This window comes from Phascolarctos cinereus, unplaced genomic scaffold, assembly GCF_003287225.1.
Source record: "Phascolarctos cinereus isolate Bilbo 61053 unplaced genomic scaffold, phaCin_HiC Scaffold_4;HRSCAF=312, whole genome shotgun sequence".
NCBI lineage: Eukaryota > Metazoa > Chordata > Mammalia > Diprotodontia > Phascolarctidae > Phascolarctos > Phascolarctos cinereus.
Genome location: NW_027555847.1, coordinates 510,945,879 through 510,968,051, shown reverse-complemented (window position 1 = coordinate 510,968,051; position 22,173 = coordinate 510,945,879). Strand labels below are relative to the sequence as shown.

At 35.8% G+C, this 22,173-nt stretch overlaps 1 protein-coding gene across 1 annotated transcript in view; it reads left to right on the top strand.

Annotated features, from left to right (window-relative positions):
• Window positions 1–258: 258 nt before the first annotated feature.
• The window catches only part of EPB41L3 (erythrocyte membrane protein band 4.1 like 3), a 169,752-nt gene continuing 147,837 nt past the window's right edge, over window positions 259–22,173 (top strand). The window contains 1 exon segment of the mRNA XM_078153493.1: window positions 259–305. The gene's annotated coding sequence lies outside the window, so the exon portion shown is untranslated.

Genomic DNA, 22,173 nt, shown 5'->3' with positions numbered 1-22,173 from the left:
TTATGGGATGGTGGGAGTCACTATTCTAAAATGTGGGGAGAAAACTAGTGAACAATAGGCATACTGTTTCAGATGTTTCCATTTGATAAGGTGATCAAACACATTTCCTAATTTTCTTCAAGTGCATTAGAATTAATGTTTTTATTAAAACTTCTTGATTTAAAAGATGTGTTAAGTCACACAATAAATAATATATCTTTTTGAACAGGGAAGAGTCTTCCTATGGTGGTTGAGCTTTTATTTTCTCTTTTATTAAAGTTATGTAACTTCAGTTGACAAGAGAAGAAACATAGGAATTCCTCAAAGTAAGATTAAGTTTTTTTGTTCCCTGTGTAGGAAATTGATTTCCAGTTGCATTTTATTATATTTATCAGTTACTTTAGAGTTTAAATATTTTTATCTTAGAATTTTAATGCAGGAATTATTATTGTGAGTTTCCTACCCTGAACTAATATTTTTTATAATTATTTCTATGGACAAGAAGTTAGAAGATTAATTCAAACTTCTCTTTTAAAGTATTATTTGGTTTTTTAAGAGTTGATATGATTATGCATATCATGTTTAATTATAGAAATTTCTGTAAATTGTTAAAGTATGTTTAAGATTCCTCTTAACCAGAGTGACCCTATATGAGAGATGAACACCAACGTACACATTAGGTATAAATGTATGTGTATTACATGCAGTTCATATACATATATATATATACACACACACACACACACATACACACACATATATATATGTATATATGTGAACATAACTGTTTATATATATAATATATGTTATGTTCACATACATATGAATATAACTGTACAGCTACACCTGGATGCAGACTTCAAAAGCAAAAGCGTAAGAAAAAACTTAACAAGAGTGAGAGAAAGTGAAATTAAATAGAGAAAATTGCAAATCTAATGGTTGTATTTTCTTTGGTACATTTTTAGACTTTAGAATGTTTAGGGAAATTGCACAGTGCTCAAGCGTAAGGTTTCATTAGCTCTAACCCCATAATTCTTTTGTAGTCATAGTCTAGAAAAAAAGCTGACAACTTAATTTCTAGAATGCTGGCATTTTGATACATTGTTCTTATGGTCTTCACTTAAGGGGGAAAAGATGAGTGTTAGATTTAAAAACAAAGGAAATAAACCAAATGGCTTTGAGTATGCTTCCCCCTCCCTCTCTCCCCTCCAGATAAATTATGAGCTCCAGGAGGGCAAGGCACTGGTGCCTAGCATGGACAGAAGCACATATTAGGTACTCACTTGTTAAACTGATTAGAATTGAGGCTTCTTGTAAAAGTACTTTCCCACAAAGAGAATGTTTAAAAAGGTTCATTTATTTTTACTCATGTTTCATTTTAAAATTTCTATTACTGAACTCATCTATGCTGCCTTTTTTTTTTGTTTTAATGGCCTAATATTCTTTGTAATGACCTAACTACTTATATTCTCAGCTGTAAATTAGGCAAGTGCTGGAGGTTCTGCCATATGGGAGAAGAGAACAGTGCAGGTATCAGGGGAAAAAAAAGAATTACTTCATTGAGAGAAGTCCTTCTCTTCCTAGCCTTAATTGGTGTTTCAGGGAGCATCAGCAGAGAGGGAGATCTCAGAAGAAAGGAATAAATGATATGATGATATAAAAGGAAACTGGAAAAAAAACTGAAAAAAAATCAGTACTGCCGATAATAACAGTAGCATCACTAGAGGAAATAGTTCTCAGTTGTAGGAAATCTGGAAAATATTTTCCTTTTATATTTCTGGAATTTAGTATATTGGAAACTCAGTTTCTGTGCACTTGTGGCTTTTTTTGAAAAGACTTTTTCTGTCACCATTAAATGTATATTTTAATGTTCTGTGCCTATCATTATAACATCTCTGGATTAATTACCCTATTTATACCTTTTCTAGAAAAAAACCCTTTAATTTATGTCATTTTCTATTATGAATTCTTCATTTCAAAAGAATTTTAGGTTAATCCAACCATATGCCTCCAAAATAAATAATTGGTAAGTATGTCCTGTGTGATAGGTGCTGTATAGATTATAACATTATACAGTACAAAAGCCCTCAAGGGATTCACAAAGTAGTAGGGGAATAAGAAAAATATATGAAAAACCACAGTACCAAGACAGTATGCCATGTGATGGGTAAAAATAAAGTGCCAAGATGATTCAGAGGAGGGAAACTTGACTAGGAGATCAAGGAGGAGATTTCTTTGTATTAGGCATGAAAAACATAATAGACAAAGATTTGGAGTGAAGGAAATGGGAGGAATCATAGAAAGTCGTATGGGTATCATCTCTCATTTTGCAAGGTACTTTACACCTGTTTTTATTGTATTTCTCCCAATAACCTTGTCAGGAAAGGAGACTAAGTAGTGATATCCCTATTTTTGAGCTGAGGAAACAAGTCCAAAGGGAATGCATTTTCTTAATTGTGTGGCCACTGGCAAGTGGTAGACTGTAGTAGAATTACTCTCTCCCTGGCACCATATTGAAAATGACATGAACAAAGTTGTGTGTATGATTTGAGGGACTGGAAGAAACAGAAAGCTTACTTTGAGTAGGTGGTGGTGAAAAAAGACTGGAAGGGTAGGTTGGTCTAGCTATCTATAGAGGGTTTCGAATGCCAGGCTAAGAAGTTTAAAATTTATTGATTAGACATTGGGGAGTGAGTGAAGATTTTTGAGTAAGGGAGTGCTATTCATCCCAGGCCTCTGACTTCCTCCTGATATCTATAGTTTCAATTTTCTTCCCCTGTTAATATGAAATTGAAGTCAGTCTCTTTATCAAGGTTTTAGGTTGGTTTAGTGAATAATGTGGCCATCTTGGTGTCAGAAAAACCTGGGTTGAAATTCTGCTTTGGACACGTGTGTCTTGCCATGTAGTCACTGGCAAGATGTTTAACCTCCATGCAAATCTGTAAGATGTATAAGTTTCAGAAAAGTTGTGGACCAGCATTTATGGAGAGGGTTACTGCAACAGAAGCTTCCCAAACTGAAATCCCTTTTCCCAAAGATATCACTGGTATTTATATGTATTTGGAGGAGTGGAGAAGAAAATATTTGAAAAGAAGAAGCCTTGTGAAATAAAAATGGGGGCAGGGAAGAGGAGAATTCTGTGGAAAAGTGGAGAGAGAAGGAGACAGATTGATGGATTAGAGAGAAAGATGGCTAGCAAAACTGGAAGTGGTTGGGGCAGTTGTCTGCGTAAGGGGGTAACATTTGTTGTCTACTCTCTCAGTTGGATAGGAAATCCTCACTCTGCCATTGGGTGTGGTAAAAGACTACTCCGTTAAGTGAGTAGGACTCATGCTCACAGGTTTTAATCATTAATTAATTAATTATCAACCCTCACAAAACAGAAAGGAATCATTGAAGTGGCAAGGGATGGAGGGAAGGTCTTGTTATGATAATGATTTCCTACTTGATTATGTGTATTTTGGAATAATACCCCATCCTCCCCACATTAGTTATCTTTGGACACTATAGTTCACATTATATCAGAATTGGAAGAGACCTTTAGCAGGGGTTTTTAACCTGGGGGCAGAGTTTGTGAAGTTAATTTTTTTTTTGATAACTGTATTTCAATATAATTGGTTTCCTGTGTAATACTACTTATTCTATGCATTTAAAAACAATTCTGAGGAGTCTGTAGGCTTTACCAGAATGCTGAAAAGTGTCATCATACAAAAAAGTTGATAATCCTTGCCTTAGAGACCATCTGGGTAGTCTTAAACTTCAACCAATCAACAAACATTTATTAAATGTTTATGAAATGCCAGATACTGTTAAACATTGGTGATACAGAAGAAAAGTAAGACCCCAAAAACAGTCTCTTCTTTTAAGGAGCCTACATATTAATTGAGGGAGCCAACATGTAAATAAATAGGTATGTAGTAAGATACTTACAGAGTAGAAGGAATGAAATTTAGAGGTGAAAGCTCAGGTGCCTGGGGAGGCCAGGTAACCTTTGAGCTGAGACTTGAAGGGAGTGAGCAGTGTCAAGAGATAAAGGTAAGATAGGAGAAAATTCTAGGCCTGGGAAATTGCCAGCAAAAAGGTACAGAGAGAGGACATGGAGTATAGTGTGCAGGGAACAGCAATTAGGCTTGTATTCCTGGATTGTAGACTGTATGAAGGGCGAGAGTAAAATGTGATAAGACTTGATAGGTAGGAGGAAGCAGGCAGATTATTAAGAGCTTGAAATGCCAAAGGATTTTCTCTCTTAGAGGTAATAGGGAGTCACTGTGGTTTATTAAGCATGGATTGACCCTGTCAGTCCTAGGAAAATCACTTTGGGAGCTGTGTGGAAGATGGATGGAAAAGGAGGAAAAACTAGAGATAGGAAGACCAATTAGAAGACTATTGCAATAGTTTAGTCAACAAGTGAAGTCCAGCCTGAACTAGTGTAGTGGCCCGTCTACTCTAGTGAGTAGAGACAAGTGTATAACATGAGACGTTGTGAAGGTAGAAACAACAAGATTTGGCAACAGATTGGATATGTGTGGTCAGTGATATTGAGCAGTCAAAGAAATGTTGTGAACCTAGGTGACTTGGAGGATAGTGGTGCCTTCAGAAGAAATAGGGAAATGGGAAAGAAGGGAGAATTGGGAGAATGCGGCTTATGACATGTTTTGGACACTTGAGTTTCAGATCCCTGTGGGATATCTGATTTGACATTAATTCCCATCTATAAACTTATGCAAGAAATAGTCATTTGACCTTTGATTGAAGGGGTAACTCATTACTCCACAAACCAGCCAAGTCCACTTTTGGAAAATTTTAAGTGTTAGGAAGTTTTTTCTTTACTTGAAAGTCTGTATTTGCATCTCTGTAACTACTCCTATTTGTTCCTCTTTCTGTTCACCTAGGTCTAAGCAATACAAACCTGAGCCTTCTTTCATATGAGGGGAGATATTCAAGCACTTGAAGCCATCTATCATATTGTTAATAGAATTGTGATAGAATGGCATACTTCAGATTTATTTGGCAGATCATCTGGTTTAATACTCTCATTTCGAAAATGAGGAAATTGAGATTCAGAGAAAGTGATTTTCCCCAATATCACACCTGACAGTGGACATTTTAAAGAGCCAGTACTTACATGTTGGAAATAGGAAACATAGGAAGGGAGACATCCAGACTCCTCTGCTTGCTATTTGTGTGATCTTTAATCTGTTAGTTTCTTAGTTTCTTTATCTGTAAAATGGGATGAGGGGAGGATTAGAGAAGATGAACTCTATGGTCCTTTTCAACTCAAAATCCTGTGATCTTGGGGACAGAGAAATGACTTGAGGGCAGGAAGTTATCAAATTATTGTCTTCTAATAATAATAATCTTCTAATTGGTCTTCCTGTCTTTACCTCCCCCCCCCCCGTTTTCTATCCATCTTCCACATAGCTCCCAAAATTATCAAATAACTAGAAGGGGTATGGGTGTGTGTGGGTGTGTATGTGTGTGTGTGTGTGTGTGTGTGTGTGTGTGTGTGTGGGTGTTGTGGGTGTGAGTGAGTGGAGGGTGACAGGGATAGTGAAGAAAAAGAACTACTTGGAAATTAAATAAATTCATAGAGCATCCTCCTGTGGCAGGAAACTAAAGTTAGAAGATGATTCAGGAAGTCCTTGTTGTGGGAGCCTAGAAACAGGAGTATCCAGCTTGGAATAGCACAATGTTTGGCAGCTGAAAAGAGAGTTGTTTTCAACCCAGTCTTTGGGTTGTACCCAAATCTAAGTCAAATAGGATTTCTCCCTCCTTTAAGTAGCTGAGAGAATAGACTGAAGGTAAAATAGATTGGTACTGAGCAGCCAGATGTAGGTAAAATTGACTATGAATTGTGTACTTGTGATTTGCTGTCTAGTTTGTGCTCTTAGCATTTTCACATAGTATGAATGTTGCAGTCTCACTAAAATGGTTATATTGCTAACATGCTAATTGAATTGAGATTTAAGAAACCTGGATTATAGCTTTGGCTTTGTCACCAACTATGTGACCATGGGCAGGTAGGTCGTTTACACTTTTTAGGCCTCAGCTTCTTCATCTTTTAAAATGAGGGACTTGAGTTAGATTTCCAAGGTGCCTTTCAGCTCACATGTTAAAGAGATTATTTTGTTAGTTCTTAGAAAGGAAAGTATTAATCATTAAGAGCAAAAGAAAGCTTCCCTGGCTAAGACCTGGAAAAGATTGACAGATTGATAGCTCGTTCTTGATTTGGAGCCAGTCTTGCCAAATTATTCTCATTTCCTTTTTAAACAAGGTTTCTACACTAATTTAGATAAAAGGAATACTGTAAACATACAGTAGTATGTCTGAATTGGAGTAAGGCATTTAACAGACTGTCAATCTAGTGGCCTAGATAATAGTACAGTTTGGTGGGTTTGGAGGTAGTTGAATGACTGGACTGAAAGATGTGATTAATGGTGTGATGTCAACCAGAATTGTTATCTAATAACATGCCCTAGGGATCTGTTCTTGGGGCTTTTCTATTCAACATTTTTATCAATGACTTTAATGAATGCTTTAATCTGTGGATGTTACACAGCTTGGAAGATGAGTACCAGTGTTGAATGACAGATTCCCATAAAGGTTTTGACTAGCTAGAATCAAGAATGGATCAGATTCAATTCAATTTAGCAAAACATCACCTAAGTGCCCATTATATACAATGCAAATAGGTGGTGGATACAGAAAACCAAAAATGAAGTGATTGGTGAGATTGAATAGATATATGTCAAGTCCTACATTTTGGCTCAGGAGTTCAAGATAGGAGACATGATTACACAGTAATACATATGTAAGAGACCTGATGGGTTTAGATACATGAAAATGCAGTATGAGTCAACAGTGTTAGATGGCAAAAAAAAAAAGAAAAAAAAACCAAAGCTAATAATGGAGCGATATGGAATTCCTTCTAGCTCTTGAGATTCTATATTTATTTATCTGATGAGAACAACAATAACAAAAAAGCCACTCTTCAGTCCCGGAGTCAGGAAGAAAAAATTTGCAGTTCCAAATTCATTAACTTTCATTTGGAAGAAGTGGTTTTTAATTTGTGAACTAAGTAGCATATTGAGAAATTAGACATCTGTTTTCTGACCCTTGCCTCTCATTTGTGTGTTGTATGATCTAGGGAAAGTTCCTTATCTTAATTTGTTAAATGAATATAAAGGTACCAATTGACCTCATAGCTGAGGAGGAGATTGCAAATATGATTGAAGTATAACTCTTAGTTTTGAATTTCAGATGCCTGTAGAGTTTTGCTAAGGTGTAGAGCGTCATCTTTTGGCATATAGAAGGGTTTCTTAATCTTTTTTCATGTTTTGGACGTCTTTGGCAGTCTGTTGAAGGCTACGGAACCCTTCTTGGGGTATTTTTAATGCATGAAATAAAATGGACAAGATTACAAAGGAAACCAATTTTATTGATATAGTTATCAAAATATTTTTAAAAGGTTCACAAACCTCAGGTTAACAGTTCTTAGTTTATGTACTCTTTGGTCTTTTAAGCTTCCCAAATGTTTGTTTTGGTAAGCCTGAGGGAAGTGTTTTAATGTGAACTATTCATATTGTCAGATAAACATCTAGACTTGACAGATAACATTTGTGAACAGTCTTTGTTATTGGTATTAGGCAAATAGCTAGAATTGGAGGGTAGGGTTTTTACCAGAATAAGAGAATAATTCTGTTGACAAAGATCACCCTAACATATTTACATCGCCTAAGGGGTCTCAACACATTGAAAACCTTCACTTTTTAGCTGAAGGCATGGAGATTAAAAACTTTGTTGCTCTATTGGCAAGTTACTGCCTTTTTATTTATTTTATTTTATTTTATTTTATTTTATTTTATTTTTTTTAATGTGTTAATGAATGTAAATGGTAGGGGTATCTCTTCAGTTGTTTTGCACATTTGTTAATATGTTATTTTCTGTAACCACATCTAAGATTCTGGGCTTGTGCTGAAAAAGATGTGCATGTAAAAAGATGCAGGGAAGCCTCAAAATGCCACCAAGCAGGACTGGGAGAAAAAATAAGAAAACTGGAATTGTAGCTTGTTATTGTAGTTACTTGTCTTCAGCTGTAGTGTAATGTAGATGCCTTATATAATAGGAATGTGTTTATGTATCTTCCACCTTACACCATGAAGCTTTCTGAGGTAGTTCTTAAATCACCACCGTGAAGAAGCATCAGCTCTTCCTCAACCTTCTCATTTCTATTGATAGCATTTACTAGCTTACAAATTTGGAGTCATCTTTTATTTTACATCTTCTCCTCTTGATAAGAGTTCATAGAGGAAATGATTACCCTGGTGTTAATAGGTTCTTGGGCCAGACACTACTAGAAACATCTAGTATAATATTGGTAAAGAGCAGTTTCACAGTGGCTCAGAGGTGAAAAATTTAGACACTAGAGGCTGTAGAAGAAAGGAAAAAAGTAGGCTGGAGACAATAGCAATCACTCTGAAATATCCTTAAATAGGTAGTTCTTTGGGAGGTTGAACAGGTTTTTTCCCCAAAGCACTAAGACCTCATCACACACAAAAATGGGGAGAAAATCCATAGGTAAAAGTATGAAAATATATAGAAAAAATGTTCTTATGTACATGAGGGAAATCTTTAAACAGTTTTCTGAAAATCAGCTCAGAATATAATTTCAGACACGCTCTTGGGTCTGCTTAAGTTGATACCTCACCACACTGATTAATGACTCCTATGAGGCGAACCATTAAATGCAATGAACGTTGTTTTTTTATAAGTTGCCCCGATTTGCTTTTGAATTGTAATTCATTATGACCAGTAGAGCATAAGGATAGTTTTTTCTCCTATCTCCGAGAAGTACCATTCTTGATCTTAATACTTTTCTTAGAAATATAATCTGGCTTTCCCTAGCATTTCCATTTTAGTTTTAGGTGAATACTTCCTGCCTTATCATCCAGTAAAATTTGAAACTGAAAAACAGAACTCTTAAATTTAATTCTTCTGTTCTTGTCAGTATTTGTATTTGTAGAAAAATCAAGTGAAATTGGTGATTAAGTCTGAGCTCTTTAGCTAGACTAAACTAAGTAAATAACTGAGAGATTGTGATTAGATAGGAACTCACTAAACAACAAACCAAATGATCATTCTGCATTTGTGTTACTGCAGTAAATTATCCTAGAATATCAATATTGTTATTTGCATAAATTAAGCTTCTCCATCAATAAAATAATTTGAAACTTAGTTTTGATTGAATGTAATTTTTAGCAAAATGGCTTTTTGACTTACTTGGTTTTTGTGTTTTTCAACCCAACTCACATTATTTACTTCTAGTTTGAGTGTGCTCTTCACAAGTAAGTAAATAATCCAGAACTTTTTTTTTAATCATCTTCCAGTTGATTGAGTTACCTTTGCTTGGCAGGTTGTTGTTCCTTTATTAATTCCTTACTTTTTCTTAATCCATAAAGTAATTCATTTAAAAAAAAGTGCCCTTATGGACTATGTATAGATTACCAACTTGGAAGTTTATGCTGGTCCTACCCATTGCTGCTCCTATATCAAGCTTGACTAATTTGGAAATACTTGACAATGTTAACCTGAATTTTCTCTGCTTTTATTGCTTATTTGGCAGCCCTGTTTATGTAGCCTGCACATCATCTTATTCTTGTTTTAATAATTCTGTCAATTGGATTTTGAAGTTTAGGGGAAAAAAAATTCCCTAAAAGCCTGATAATTATTTTTATGGCTTTCAAATGAAGGGCAAGTAAGTCTCTGTTTCCTGGTGGCCTTTATCTGATCTTCGTGCTGAGCAAATTTTTGAATAAAATGATGGAGTAGAAAAGAGTAAAATTTGAAGGAAGTTATGCCTGCCTTATTCAAAGGCAGTATTTCTTACTGAGGAAACGCTATCAGCATTAATTAGCATCCAAAACAAATATGTGTGGTATTCTTCTTCTGCTTTTCCTGTATTCTGGTTCTTAGCACAATGCCTGGCAAAGTAGAGGTGCTTAATAAATGCTTATTGATTGTCTGACCTAGGTTAAGAGGGCTCCACTGTCAATACAACGGATTTGAAGGCCCCTGCTTGCTATTGGAAAATTTTATAGATTTCCTAGCTGTGTGACAGTGGGCAAGCCACTTAACCTCAATTGCCTCACCAAAAAAACCCCAAAACAACAACAACAAATTATATATGTAAAGATACACATAACAAACATGTGTGTACATGTATATACATATGTAAATATGGGATACACATGTATATGTGATTATGTATGTGTATATATGGCTATGCATACATATAATATACATACACATACATATATATGAGATTATTCCATCCTTGCAGTCATGTCCAATTCTTTGTGACCCCATTTGGGTTTTTCTTGGTCATATAAGGAATCTTTCAAAATACTATATAGGGTTTGTGGAAGGAAGAGATACTTCCCAGTCTGCAAATGTCCTCCTTTTTTCTGTTGTAATCATCCTCCAGGTGCATGTGATTGCATCAGTACTTGAACCTGAAGTATCAAACAATTTTTTTTTGGAAATTGAATTTGTTCTCTCTTATAATGCATGTGTTATAAATAATATCAACTTCATTGTCTCTTTCTTCATCATACTTTCTGAAGATGTGCCTTTATAGGAAAAGGCTACATTGTGACCTAGGACTAGACTTTTGAGTTCAAGTTTGGAACACAAGGTTTTTCTTTCATCTTTCCTTATTTCAGCACTCTCCACGTGTTGCCCGCTGATTTGTTAAGGTTTCTCCTTAGCCAGTTGTTTGGAAAGAAGCCAGTTAGGGACTTCATCTTTAGACCTCTACCTCCCCCAAACCCCCAAGCTCTCTGTGTTGGCCAAGGAAACAATTTAAATGGAATCCAAGATGACAGATATTTCTTATTGACATGGATACCATTGAAATTATGCCTAGAATTCAGTGTGTAATTGCTAATCATAGTTATAATTTAGACAGAATTATTGCAAAGGGTATTATCTTATATGTGTGTGTTTCATACCAGTTAATTAATGAATGCTGATAAGTTTATCATTGGTGGTGCAGTGGATAAGAGTGTTGGGCCTGGAGTCAGGAAGATTCATCTTCCTGAGTTCAAATCTGGCTTGAGACACTTCATAGCTATTTGACCCTGAGCAAGTCACTTAACTCTGTTTGCCTTAGTTTCCTCATCTGTAAAATGAGCTGGAGAAGGAAATGGCAAACCACTCCAGTACCTTTGCCAAGAAAACTCCAAATGGGGTCATGAAGAGTTGGACACATCTGAAAAACAACTGAACCCAACAGCAACAAATAAATTTGTTTGGGGTAAAGAGGAAAAATAATGCTAATATTTGTAGATGTTCTTAAAACTCCTGTGTTTTAAAAAATGTTTCTGCTACTTCCTGAACTCCCCTTTTTGTCTTTACTTTCTCTACAAATATCTTATTAATTGGACACTTCCCATCATAGATTTGTAGAATTCTAGTTCAGTACCATCTTTTTGTTTTATATTAGAGAAATGAAGTGTTATGCCCAGGTCCCACAATTTGTAGCAGAACTAAGACAGTGTCTGAGTCTCCTGGTTCCTACTTTTCTCTTCCCAAATTATACCCTATTGCCTCATCATTGGGATGTGTACTCAGCTCTGACGCTGGTATCAGAAAGACCTGAGTTCAGATTTGGCCTCAGACACTTACAGTGACTCTGGGCAAGTCACTTAACTTCTGTTTGTCCCAATTTCCTCAATTATGAAATGGGGATGATAATAATACTTAATTTGAAGGGCTGTGCATGAAAAAAAAAAGTAAGACTATCTTCACAAAAGGGCTTAGCACATTCTCAGCACTATGTAAATGCTTATTTCCTTCATCTTCCCCTTGGAATATTCAGCTCCTTTGGGGAGCAGCTGCACCTTCTATAAATGGGATTATAATTTGTATCTCTAATGAATCAACAACAATAATGACCTAAATGATTTGAATTGGAATATCTGACACACATATATCCATATACACACCCGCACCCACATACACACCCAATAAAACCATTATTGAGATTCATAGGCTTTAGAGCTTGTGGGACTGCCTACTTGATTTTAATGATAAAGACCCTGAAGGCTAAAGAGTAAAAGAATTTGGGAAGTTCACAAGGTAGCAAGTTGCAGAACTAGAATTTGAATACAGATCCTTTAAATCCAATTGATTTACCACTTGAGCATGCTGGATAAGTGAGGGTGCTTTGAATGGAAATTATGGCTGGCAGGAGTTTTTACTATCTCCACCCCCCCTCACCCCCGATTATTAAAGAACTGTTTTTGCAGCTTTAGAATTTTTTAAGTAGGGTTTCACTTGAAGACAAATTGCAGATCCCACAGGTTTGAAAAGTGTTGTAACTAGAAATAAGACGTTTCATCTTAATCTTTTGTTTCATGATTTTATTGGAAGTCATTAACTGTAAAAATTTGATTCCAAATGGAAAAAAATCCCTATACTTTATTTTCTTATGCTGGCATTTCCTAGTAAAATGTTTTTCTTGACTTATAATTTAGGCAAATTTGTTAAATAAAAAGTAAGTTATAAACTTAGTAACATACCTCATATAACAGGTCTATCCTTGGAGATATTTCCTTGATCTGTCATTGTGGAACAGTAAAGAAGCTTCTTTTTTGGGGGAGAGGGTAGAAATTGTTGTGGTTTAGAAGAGATGATCAAATTACATCCTGTTACTAATTATCTTCATCATCATAATCAACCATTATCTGATGAGAACGAGCTACGAAAATAGACCTGCTCCCTAACTCTTTTTCTTTAAGCCTCGAGAATTTCTATACATTTTTGGATCCTTTAATTCATGCATGGCTTTTACCATGGAAGATTATGGCTAGTGGAAGAACCAGTTTGATTTGGAGTGACAAGTCCTAGATTCAGAATCTGACACTATTATATATTAACTCAGGCAAGTACTTTTAGTTCCATGCCTACTGTGCACATGTAAAATGAAGATCTAGGAATAAACCAATGGCCCTTTTTTTTGCTCTAAATCTTGTGAAACCTATGAAACCTTTTGTGACATACATACATGTAGGATACGTAGATCAACATAGTGATGCTTTTTTCCCCTGAGTGGCCTCAGTGAATAACATTATTTCGTGTACCACTTATTTAGAACATTATTAGTAGCAGTGCAGTGGAAAGAGACCTGGACAAGGGGTCAGGGTTCTTGTTCTCACTTTAGGCAACTGCCTATTACTATGGAAAAGTCATAACCTCTGTGGATTTCATTTTTCTCATGTATAAAATGACGAAGAGGAATAGGGCACAGATCTGTGATTTCCTATTTAAAGAACCCCTAAATGAGGAAAACCTGAACCAGTGTGTATCAACCCTTTCTCTCTAACTTTTAGTCTTAGTGAGTTGCTAGGAGCGCTAGTTCAAATGAATTGACTAGGATGGGCAGCCTGTAGGTGTCTGAGGCAAGACTTAAACTCTGGCTGTGGCCAGTTCTCGATTCACCTGACTATACTGTCTCAGTCACTATGAATAATATTCCATTCTCTTTGTTTAACTCTTCTCTATTTGATTGGCATCCTCCATCATATATTTTAATGAATGATATTAGATGCTCTGACTCTTGATTTTTGTGGAAGTGCAGCAGTTTTTGGGGTAGTGGAGGGTGATGAAGTCTCTGGTTTTTTTAGGTAAAACTGGGAAACAGTGGCGATAAAGAATGTAATTGAAATATCCAAGGGGTTGAAGTGAGATAGTGGAAGTACTGCTTGTAATAAGTTCCTTCCTACTTTTTGATTTTAGAGTTACAATGACTTCACTTAAATTCAGTCTGTCTGTGCATGTATATATCTTACTAGTATTCATGTTTCCATAATTTAGTACTTTTGGTACTAAAAAGCATCACTATGTTGATTTATGTATCCTACGTGTGTATGTGTCACAAAAGGTTTCATGGGTTTCACAAGATTTAGAGCAAAAAAAGGGCCACTGGTTTATTCCTAGATCTTCATTTTACATGTGTACAGTTTGGTCAGACTAGTATTCATGTTTCCATGATAATTTAATACTTTTGGTCTGAAGTGTTGTACATACTATTGTTTGCCTCTTTTCAGATTTTAGTGACTGAGGATGATTCCTCTTCTCTGCCATTTTCTCTCTTCACCATCCTATAATTTGATTTTATGGATGAGGGGGTATGAGAGGGCTGATGTCACTCAGTACATGAACAATTGTTTTTGCCTTTAAGCAAAATATCTACTAATTCTCCAGACAAAACGAAGTCCATAGGATCATAGATCTGATTTTTTCTTCTGGAGAACTGGTTAGTTGTTAAACATTGTCCAGCACATTTCTGATGCCATGCCATCTGAGGATTGCCTGAAAGCACTGGAAATGTTTAGCCTGGAAAAGAGAGGACTGAGGGAAGACATGACAGATGTCTTTAAACAATAGAATGCTTATTTTATTGAAGAAGGATTATATTTATTCTTCTTTCCCCTAGATAGCATAACCAGCGTATGTATGAGCTACAGAGAAACACATTTAGATTTGATGTAAGGGGGAAAAAGTTTTAAAAAATTTAAACTCTTCCAAAGTGGAATGGGCTGACCTTGTATCCAAAGGTTCTTCTTTTGAGGTCTTTAAGGGAAGGCTAGATGACCCCTTGTTGGGAGAGTTCTTATACAAATATGGACTAAACTAGGTGGTTGTGAGGTCCTTTCCACTATGAATTTCTGAGATTTCTTTAATACTGTGCAGTGTCCAGCTAAGCACAGCGAGAATCAGGAGTTTAACAGAGGATTGTTTCTCTTCTTCCTCTTCCTCTTCTTGTTCTTGTTCTTCCTCATTCTCCTCTAATATTGTGTAAATGGAAAAGAAAGCAGAACAAAGAAAACAATATACATAATGACTATAACAGTGTAAATGGAAAGAAATGAATAAAAGAAAAGAAAAAAAATTAAGGGAACACTATATGATTATAATAACCAAATTTAGTCTTGGACAAGAGTGGAGAAAAAGTGCCTCTTTTATTGTGAAAGTGGATGGATGAGGGGCATGAATGTGGAATTTAGCATGTACTATCAGACATTGACAGTGTTTGTTTATTTCCTGAATTGCTCATTTTTACTCCTTTTAATTATTTAAGATGTTTGCTCTGTGTAAGGTTTGGGGGTGGGGATATGTTTGTCTGTCAGCAAACATTTATTAAGTACCAGCTATATTTATTTGGTGGGCAGTTAGGCGGCTCAGTGGATAGAGTGTCAGGCCTGGGTCAGGAAGATTCATCTTCCTGAGTTCAAATCTGGCCTTAGACACTTATTAGATGTGTGACCCTCGTCAAGTTACTTAACCCTTTTGGCCTCAGTTTCCTCATCTGTAAAATGAAGTGAAGAAAATGGCAAGCCACTCTAATATCTCTGCAAAGAAAACCCCAAATGGGGTCATAAACAGTCAGCTATGACTGAAAAATGACTGAACTGAATTATATATTTGGAAATGAATGTGACTCAAAGACAAACATATCCATAAACATGTTGAAAAAACCTGTAGCATCATGCTCTACTATTAATGTGATAAACTTTGCTGTGAAATTTTCTTCTGTACTAATAATGAATTTCAAACACAAGTACATAACAGTAGTGAGGAAAATAGAGATGTGAAACCCTGTAGGAATTAGTTGAGCTTATTTTCATGTATTGACGCCTTCTGTAGTATGCCATGTATGTTTTACCAGCATTATCTGAGGTTTTTAGCTGTTTGAAGAGAAAGCCTTTTAATATAGTTATACTCTTGCAACATGATTTCAGTGGACAACATGGAAGCTTCACATCATTGTTATTGGTTGACATTGTATGGAGAGAATCTCATTCTTTAGTTAAGATTTCCTGTGTGTTTGCCTGTTATGTATGTATGGTTTATTTGAGTGCTCAAATATATTATTGACATTTATTTTCCATTTCTGTTTCTACTCAACTGTTGTATTAAATGAAACTGACATTTAACAAATATGATATGTTTCAAGTGGTGCAATTTGTTTTGTGTATAGAGGAATTAAAACCTTTTTACTTTCCATTATTCTTCCTGAAAAGTTGAGTACATTAAGCTGTTGTTATTTGAGTGGTTTTATGGCTTGTGTATGCATTTGGTTAATAAAAAATAGTGAAGCAAACTTACTCTTTTATGGCCCAATTTTCAGTTTGACTTTGTAGAGTTTAATTTTGGTTTTAATTTGAGAACTTATAGAGCTCTGATCTTGAAATTAGGTCTTGGGATTCTACTAGATTAGCTTCCTTTTTATTTTGAATTCCTTCTCTCTCTCTTTCTGCTTCTGCTCCCCAGAACACTAGGAAACAGCATAAAGAAAGTCACAGATTTTTTGCTTAAGGAAGTTAGGCACTGAATCATGAATTAAGGCATTGGTTTCAGTTTACCAGACTGATAAGGATGGAGAAAGATGACTGAAGACAGACAGACAGACAGACACACACACACACACACACACACACACACACACACACACCCGTCTTTCATTAAATTATGCATTGGTTTATCACCCTCATTCACTGGTGCTTTGAACATACATAATAGTGAATGTTATATAAAATCAACCCCAAATTATAGAGTTTGGGGTGCTAGAACTAATAGCTGTGTTTACAGGTTAACCCTATTGCATCAGACTTTGACCAATATATTGGTGCTATCTATCAGAAAACTTGAGAAGGAAGTGGTAAACCATTCAGATATCTTTACTAAGAAACCTCAAATGGAGTCATGAGGAGTTGAAAATAACTGAAATGACTTAATAGCAGCAACAAAAATATATCAGAAAAGATTATTATACCTACATTATACCTACTTCTAGGTAATAAGATATTGTGTTACTCTTGGTATTAATGCAGTGCTTTACATTACAGTTAACAATGCTACACATAACCAGTATCACTTGTATAGTTAGTATTGATGAGTAAGGTGATATTTGAAGACTAAAACCTTAGCTTTATGATTTCTCAGTAAAGTGTTTTCCTATTTTCCCAGGTGAGGTCACTGTATGAATTCTAGTTTTTGCAGATTTTTGTTAATTATGCTTTGCAAGGGAGAAATAGCAGTCATGGTGAAAACCTTTTCCTCATATGTACCAATATGCACTCATATATGAAAAGAATATAGTGCCCTCTTTCTTCCTTGAATGTATGTTACTAACTTTTAAAATCTCTTTATTACAGAAGTTGTTGAAAATTTGAATAGGTGGGTAGCATGAACAAATACATGGCCTACTATTAAGAATTATACGTTTTCCTCTGTCTTGTTTAATTTTCCCTGTGATCCCTAATAACATTAGAGTTCTGAGAGGATACATATCATCTCTCCTATTAAGAACAAATAATAGCTAATATTTATGTAGGGCTTGGGCAGCTATGTGGCATACTGCGCTTGTAATTAGGAAGGCTCATCTTCACGAGTTCAAATCCAGCCTCAGACTCTTGCCAGTTGTGTGGCCCTGGGCAAGTCACTTAATCCTGTTTTCCTCAGTTTCTCATCTGTAAAATGAGCTTGAGAAGGAAATGGCAAACTGCTCCAGTATTTTTGCCAAGAAGTACCTCCTCCCTCCCTCCTCCCCCCAACAAAGGGCTCAGGAAGAGTCAGACATGATTGAAACAACTAAACAGCAGCAATAATAATACAGCACTTACTGTGTACCTATCACTGTGCTGAGTACTTTATAATTATTATCTCATTTGATCCTCACCACAACCCTGGGAGGTAGGTGCTATTATTATCCTCATTTTACAGATGAGGAAACTTAGGAAGACAGATTAAGTGACTTGGTCAGGGTCACACAGCTAGTAAGTGTCTGAGGCAGGATTTAAACTCAGATCTTCCTAACTTCAAGCCCAGGGCTCTATCTACTAGCCCTTCTGCTTGTTCAGTCATATTTATCTTTTTTATGTTTCTCTTGACTGCTGTGTTTGTATTTCAAATTTTTTACTCAGCTCTGATCTTTTTATTAGGAATGCTTGGCAATCTTCTGTTTTCAGTAAATGCTTATTTTCCTCCTTTGTAGGATTATATTCTGTTTTGTTGGATACATTATTTTTGGATGTAAGTTTTTTTTTTTTGCCTTTTGGAATATTTAATTCTAAGCTCTCCAGTACTTTATGGTGGTAGCTACTAAATTTTATGTGTTCATTTTTGTGGTTCCTCAGTACTGTTTCTGGCTTCTTGTCATATTGTTCTTTGACCTAGAATACCTACATTTTGGTTATGATCTTCCCGGGAGTTTACATTATTATTTTTTTTTTTAAGGAAGTGACTGTTGGAACCTTTTTATTTGCATTTTGCTTTTTTGTCCTAATAGATCTGGCCAGGTTTCTTTAATGATTTCCTGAATTATGATACTGAGAATTTCCTTGTGGTTATGAATTTCAGGTAGTCTATAGTTATTAAATTTTTTTATATTGGCCTATTTTTCAGGTTAGTTTGTTTTAATCAGATGTGTAATATGTTGTCTTTTCAAAAAGTTTTTTTATTTAAAAATAAGTCTTTTCTCATGGAGTCATTAACTTATATTTTGTACATTCTAATTTTTATAGCGTCTATAACTTAAGTAATGTTTTCTACTTTTATATCAAGCTGTTAGTTTTCGTACCTTTGCCACTTTTCTTGAGGGCAGGGAGTGGCAATCTTTGACTTTTAATTGTTTCCATAGTGGTTAGCAGATATTCAGTGCATAGCAGGTACTTAATAAATATTTATTAACAGAAATATTTATTGACTTCCAAGTGGTATTTCCAGTGCTCTCATTTCTTTTTCAATTCTTTCCTCTAGAGCTCTCATTTAATTTATATAAAAATTCTTTATCTCTTCCTTCATTTCTTTTAGGAACTGTGGTTGATTTTGTAATCTGTGTCTTTCAAGCTTTTCTTGAAGATGTTTTAGAGTTACTCCTGTAGTTTTGTGTTTCAAATAAGCCATTCTCCACAAAGGGTTTTTTATTTTATTTTATTTCATTTTATTTTAGTTGCTTTAAAAAAAAAAGAAATTCTTTTATCCTCACTTCTTCAGTTGATACTTTGTAGTAGCATTAAGCTTTGTGTATTTTTGGAGGGACTGTTGATTATGATTTGTATTTCCTTGTGTCCTGTCATTGTGTTTTCCAGTAGTTGAATGTTACATTTTTTAAGATATCAGGGGGTACCTCAGGTGAGATAGCTGTAGACTTTCAGTGGGCCCTAAGAGGTCTGGTTTAGCTGCGCTTTTGCAGGTTCTGAACCCCTGGATTGGGTAATATAACTGAAGACTTGGTTTTCGGTGAAGCTCCAATAAATAGTTCCTGGCACTCGCCCCCAGCCCCCGGTCAGGCAGCTGGAAGACTTTGCAAGTTCAGAGTGATGGAGAGGTGTAGGCATTATTGATCCACAGTCCCTGCTTCCCTGGTTATTCTCCTGTTGTCTGAACAAGTGATTCTGCTGTTAAGATCAGAGTGACAGAACTTCAGGCCCATTCACTCCTGGTTTTTCCCCATGTAAGGTTTCCCAAATATTCCAGATTTAGAGACAAGAATGCTACCCCACTCCTGATCCAAATTCCCTGCTATAATTGGTTGCCTAAGGACTGAATTTGCAATGTTGGCCTGGAAAAATGGCCTACTGTGATTTCTTGGATTTACCTGTTACCAGGGTATGATGCTTGTTCTCAGTGTTTGTTGGAGTAATGATAGTAATTAATAACAATAATGATGGTTAGCATTTATATAGCACTTTAAGGTTTGCAAAATGCTTTGCATATATAATCTCATTTGACAGTAGTTATCATTTTATATAGATGGGAAGAACTATGCCATGGTGCTTTTGCTACACTGATTTTTCCTACTCTTCTTATTTTTCCAATCTCTTGAAGCATATTCCACAAAATGGAGTTAAATGGATTCTGGGATGAAAAGTTTGCTTCTCCTGCCATATCTCTGGCATTTCTGGACTCTGGATTTCACAGCATAGTCTTACAGGTCTCTGGTCCTCTCCTTTCCCATCCTTAATCCATGACTGTTTCCACTGGACCAACTTGGGTTCCTATTCTGCTTCAATAGAACCTGGCCCCTAGTTTGCCACTCTTGACTATTTTACTAGATTAAGTACAAGTTTCATATGACATACCATTTCAGAATTTTTAAAAATTATAGGTCAAGAGAAAAGATTTGGTAGAGAAATTCTGCAAAATATTAAATTATTACTCAGGTTGCAATATAAGAAGGCAAGAAACTGTGTGGTACCTTTTACATTAAATAAAACTTGTGAAAGAACTGATTCTGGTAAAGCTAAGTCAGCGTCACTTTTTCCAGAATATTCACTTGTGCATCTCTTCCATACCTCTAGCAAAGCATTAATATTATTTATTCCCTTGGGTGTGCCCAGTCATGTGTTTAGGAGGTACGTTTTGTGCTCCTCCTTTCTCTGAATGGAGAGTTTGCATACAGTGGTTTGGATGATAGGTTTCACATTCTTGCTCAGTTAGGATTTTTCTGTTTGTTTATGTCACTTTTGCCATGAGAAATATTGGTAATTTCATCTTTATTTGAAGCTATATATCCTCTGCAGCTTCTTGATGTATATTAGTTTGATGAAAGCATTTGCCAAATTAGCCTTTTTGCTAGTTCAGTATAAGCAGATACTGCTTTTGAAGTAATCTCTCTGCTTCTTCTAGTCTTCACTATACTCCAGTCTGTCCTCCACACACCTATCAGGGTCCTATTCTTAATGAGCACATTTGACCATGTCATTTTCCTACTGATTTCAGTGACTCTGTTACTTTTGGAATCAAATATAAACTCCCCTTTTGTACATTTAAAGCTGGCCCAAATCTGCCTGTTGTTGTTCAGTGGTTTCAGTCATGTCCGAATCATTGTGACCCAATTTGGGATTTTCTTGGCAAAGATACTAGAATGGTTTGCCATTTCCTTCTCCAGCTCATTTTACAGATGAGGCAAACTGGGTTAGGTGACTTGCCCAGGGTCATAAAGATAGTAGGTGTCTGAGGTCACATTTGAATTCACCTCTTTCTGACTTCAGGCACAGCCTATCTGCTTCTCTACCTACAATGTGGCTAGACTGGCCTTCCTACTGTTTCCTTGTATGCAGCACTCCTTTGTCTGGAGAAGTTCTTGTGCCCAGGCTGTCTCTCCCCCATGCCTAGAATGCAGTTGCTTTTTACCCCAACCTCTTAAAATACCTCTTTTTCTTTAAGACTCAGTTCACATTTGAAAGGAATGGCAAGTTGCACATAATAGATTTTCACTTTTATGTGCAATCATCTTTTTATTATACTATGTTAATAGAATGCTTGTTTTATTCCATGAATTAAAAATAAAATAAATTTTTAAGAAAGTATTCAGTTCAAACAAAACTTTGAGCTTTTCCTAATTCTCCTAGCTACTAGCACTCCCTCACTCATCCCTGCCAAAACCCAAACTTTTGTCCATTTTGCATATATATAATACATACTTGTATATTATTATATACATATATATGTATACACACATACATAGTATTTCTCACTATAGAATATACGTTCCTTGAGGGTAGGGACTGATTGGCTTTTGTATCTCAAAGTGCCTAGGACAGTATTTGGTATTCAGTAAGTTCTTTAATAAATTTGTGTTGATTGATTCATATCTCTGTATACCATGCGTAGATTCTGCAACTCCCCTGCCCCTTGAGAGAGAGAGAGAGAGAGAGAGAGAGAGAGAGAGAGAGAGAGAGAGTGTGTGTATGTGTGCACGCACGCATATACACATTCATTTGTTTCTGGGTTTAACAAATCAGCTGCTATGCATTCTGTATCTCTGGCAAACGTCATGGCTTTGAATTAAAGGGCTCACTGCTGGGGGTTTTGTTCTGAAATGTCTGCTTTTCTGTGAAGAAGAAGGCTTTGCACATGAAGAATGACTCTAATTTAAAAGCTACACTGGGGGAAGGGGCAGTGTTAGCCACAGGCGTCCTAGAGCAGAGCAGAACCTGCTATTTAGTTAAATATTCACAATTTTCTTCCTGGCTCATCTCTTCTGTCAGAAAGATTGTGTGTTGATAGGAGAAAGATGTTTGAGGACAAGAGAACATTTACAGTTTTATAGTTTTTGATGATCTTTGCAAAACATGGGGAAGATTCCGGAATATTCACTACCATATATTTGGCTTCCAGTTCTTT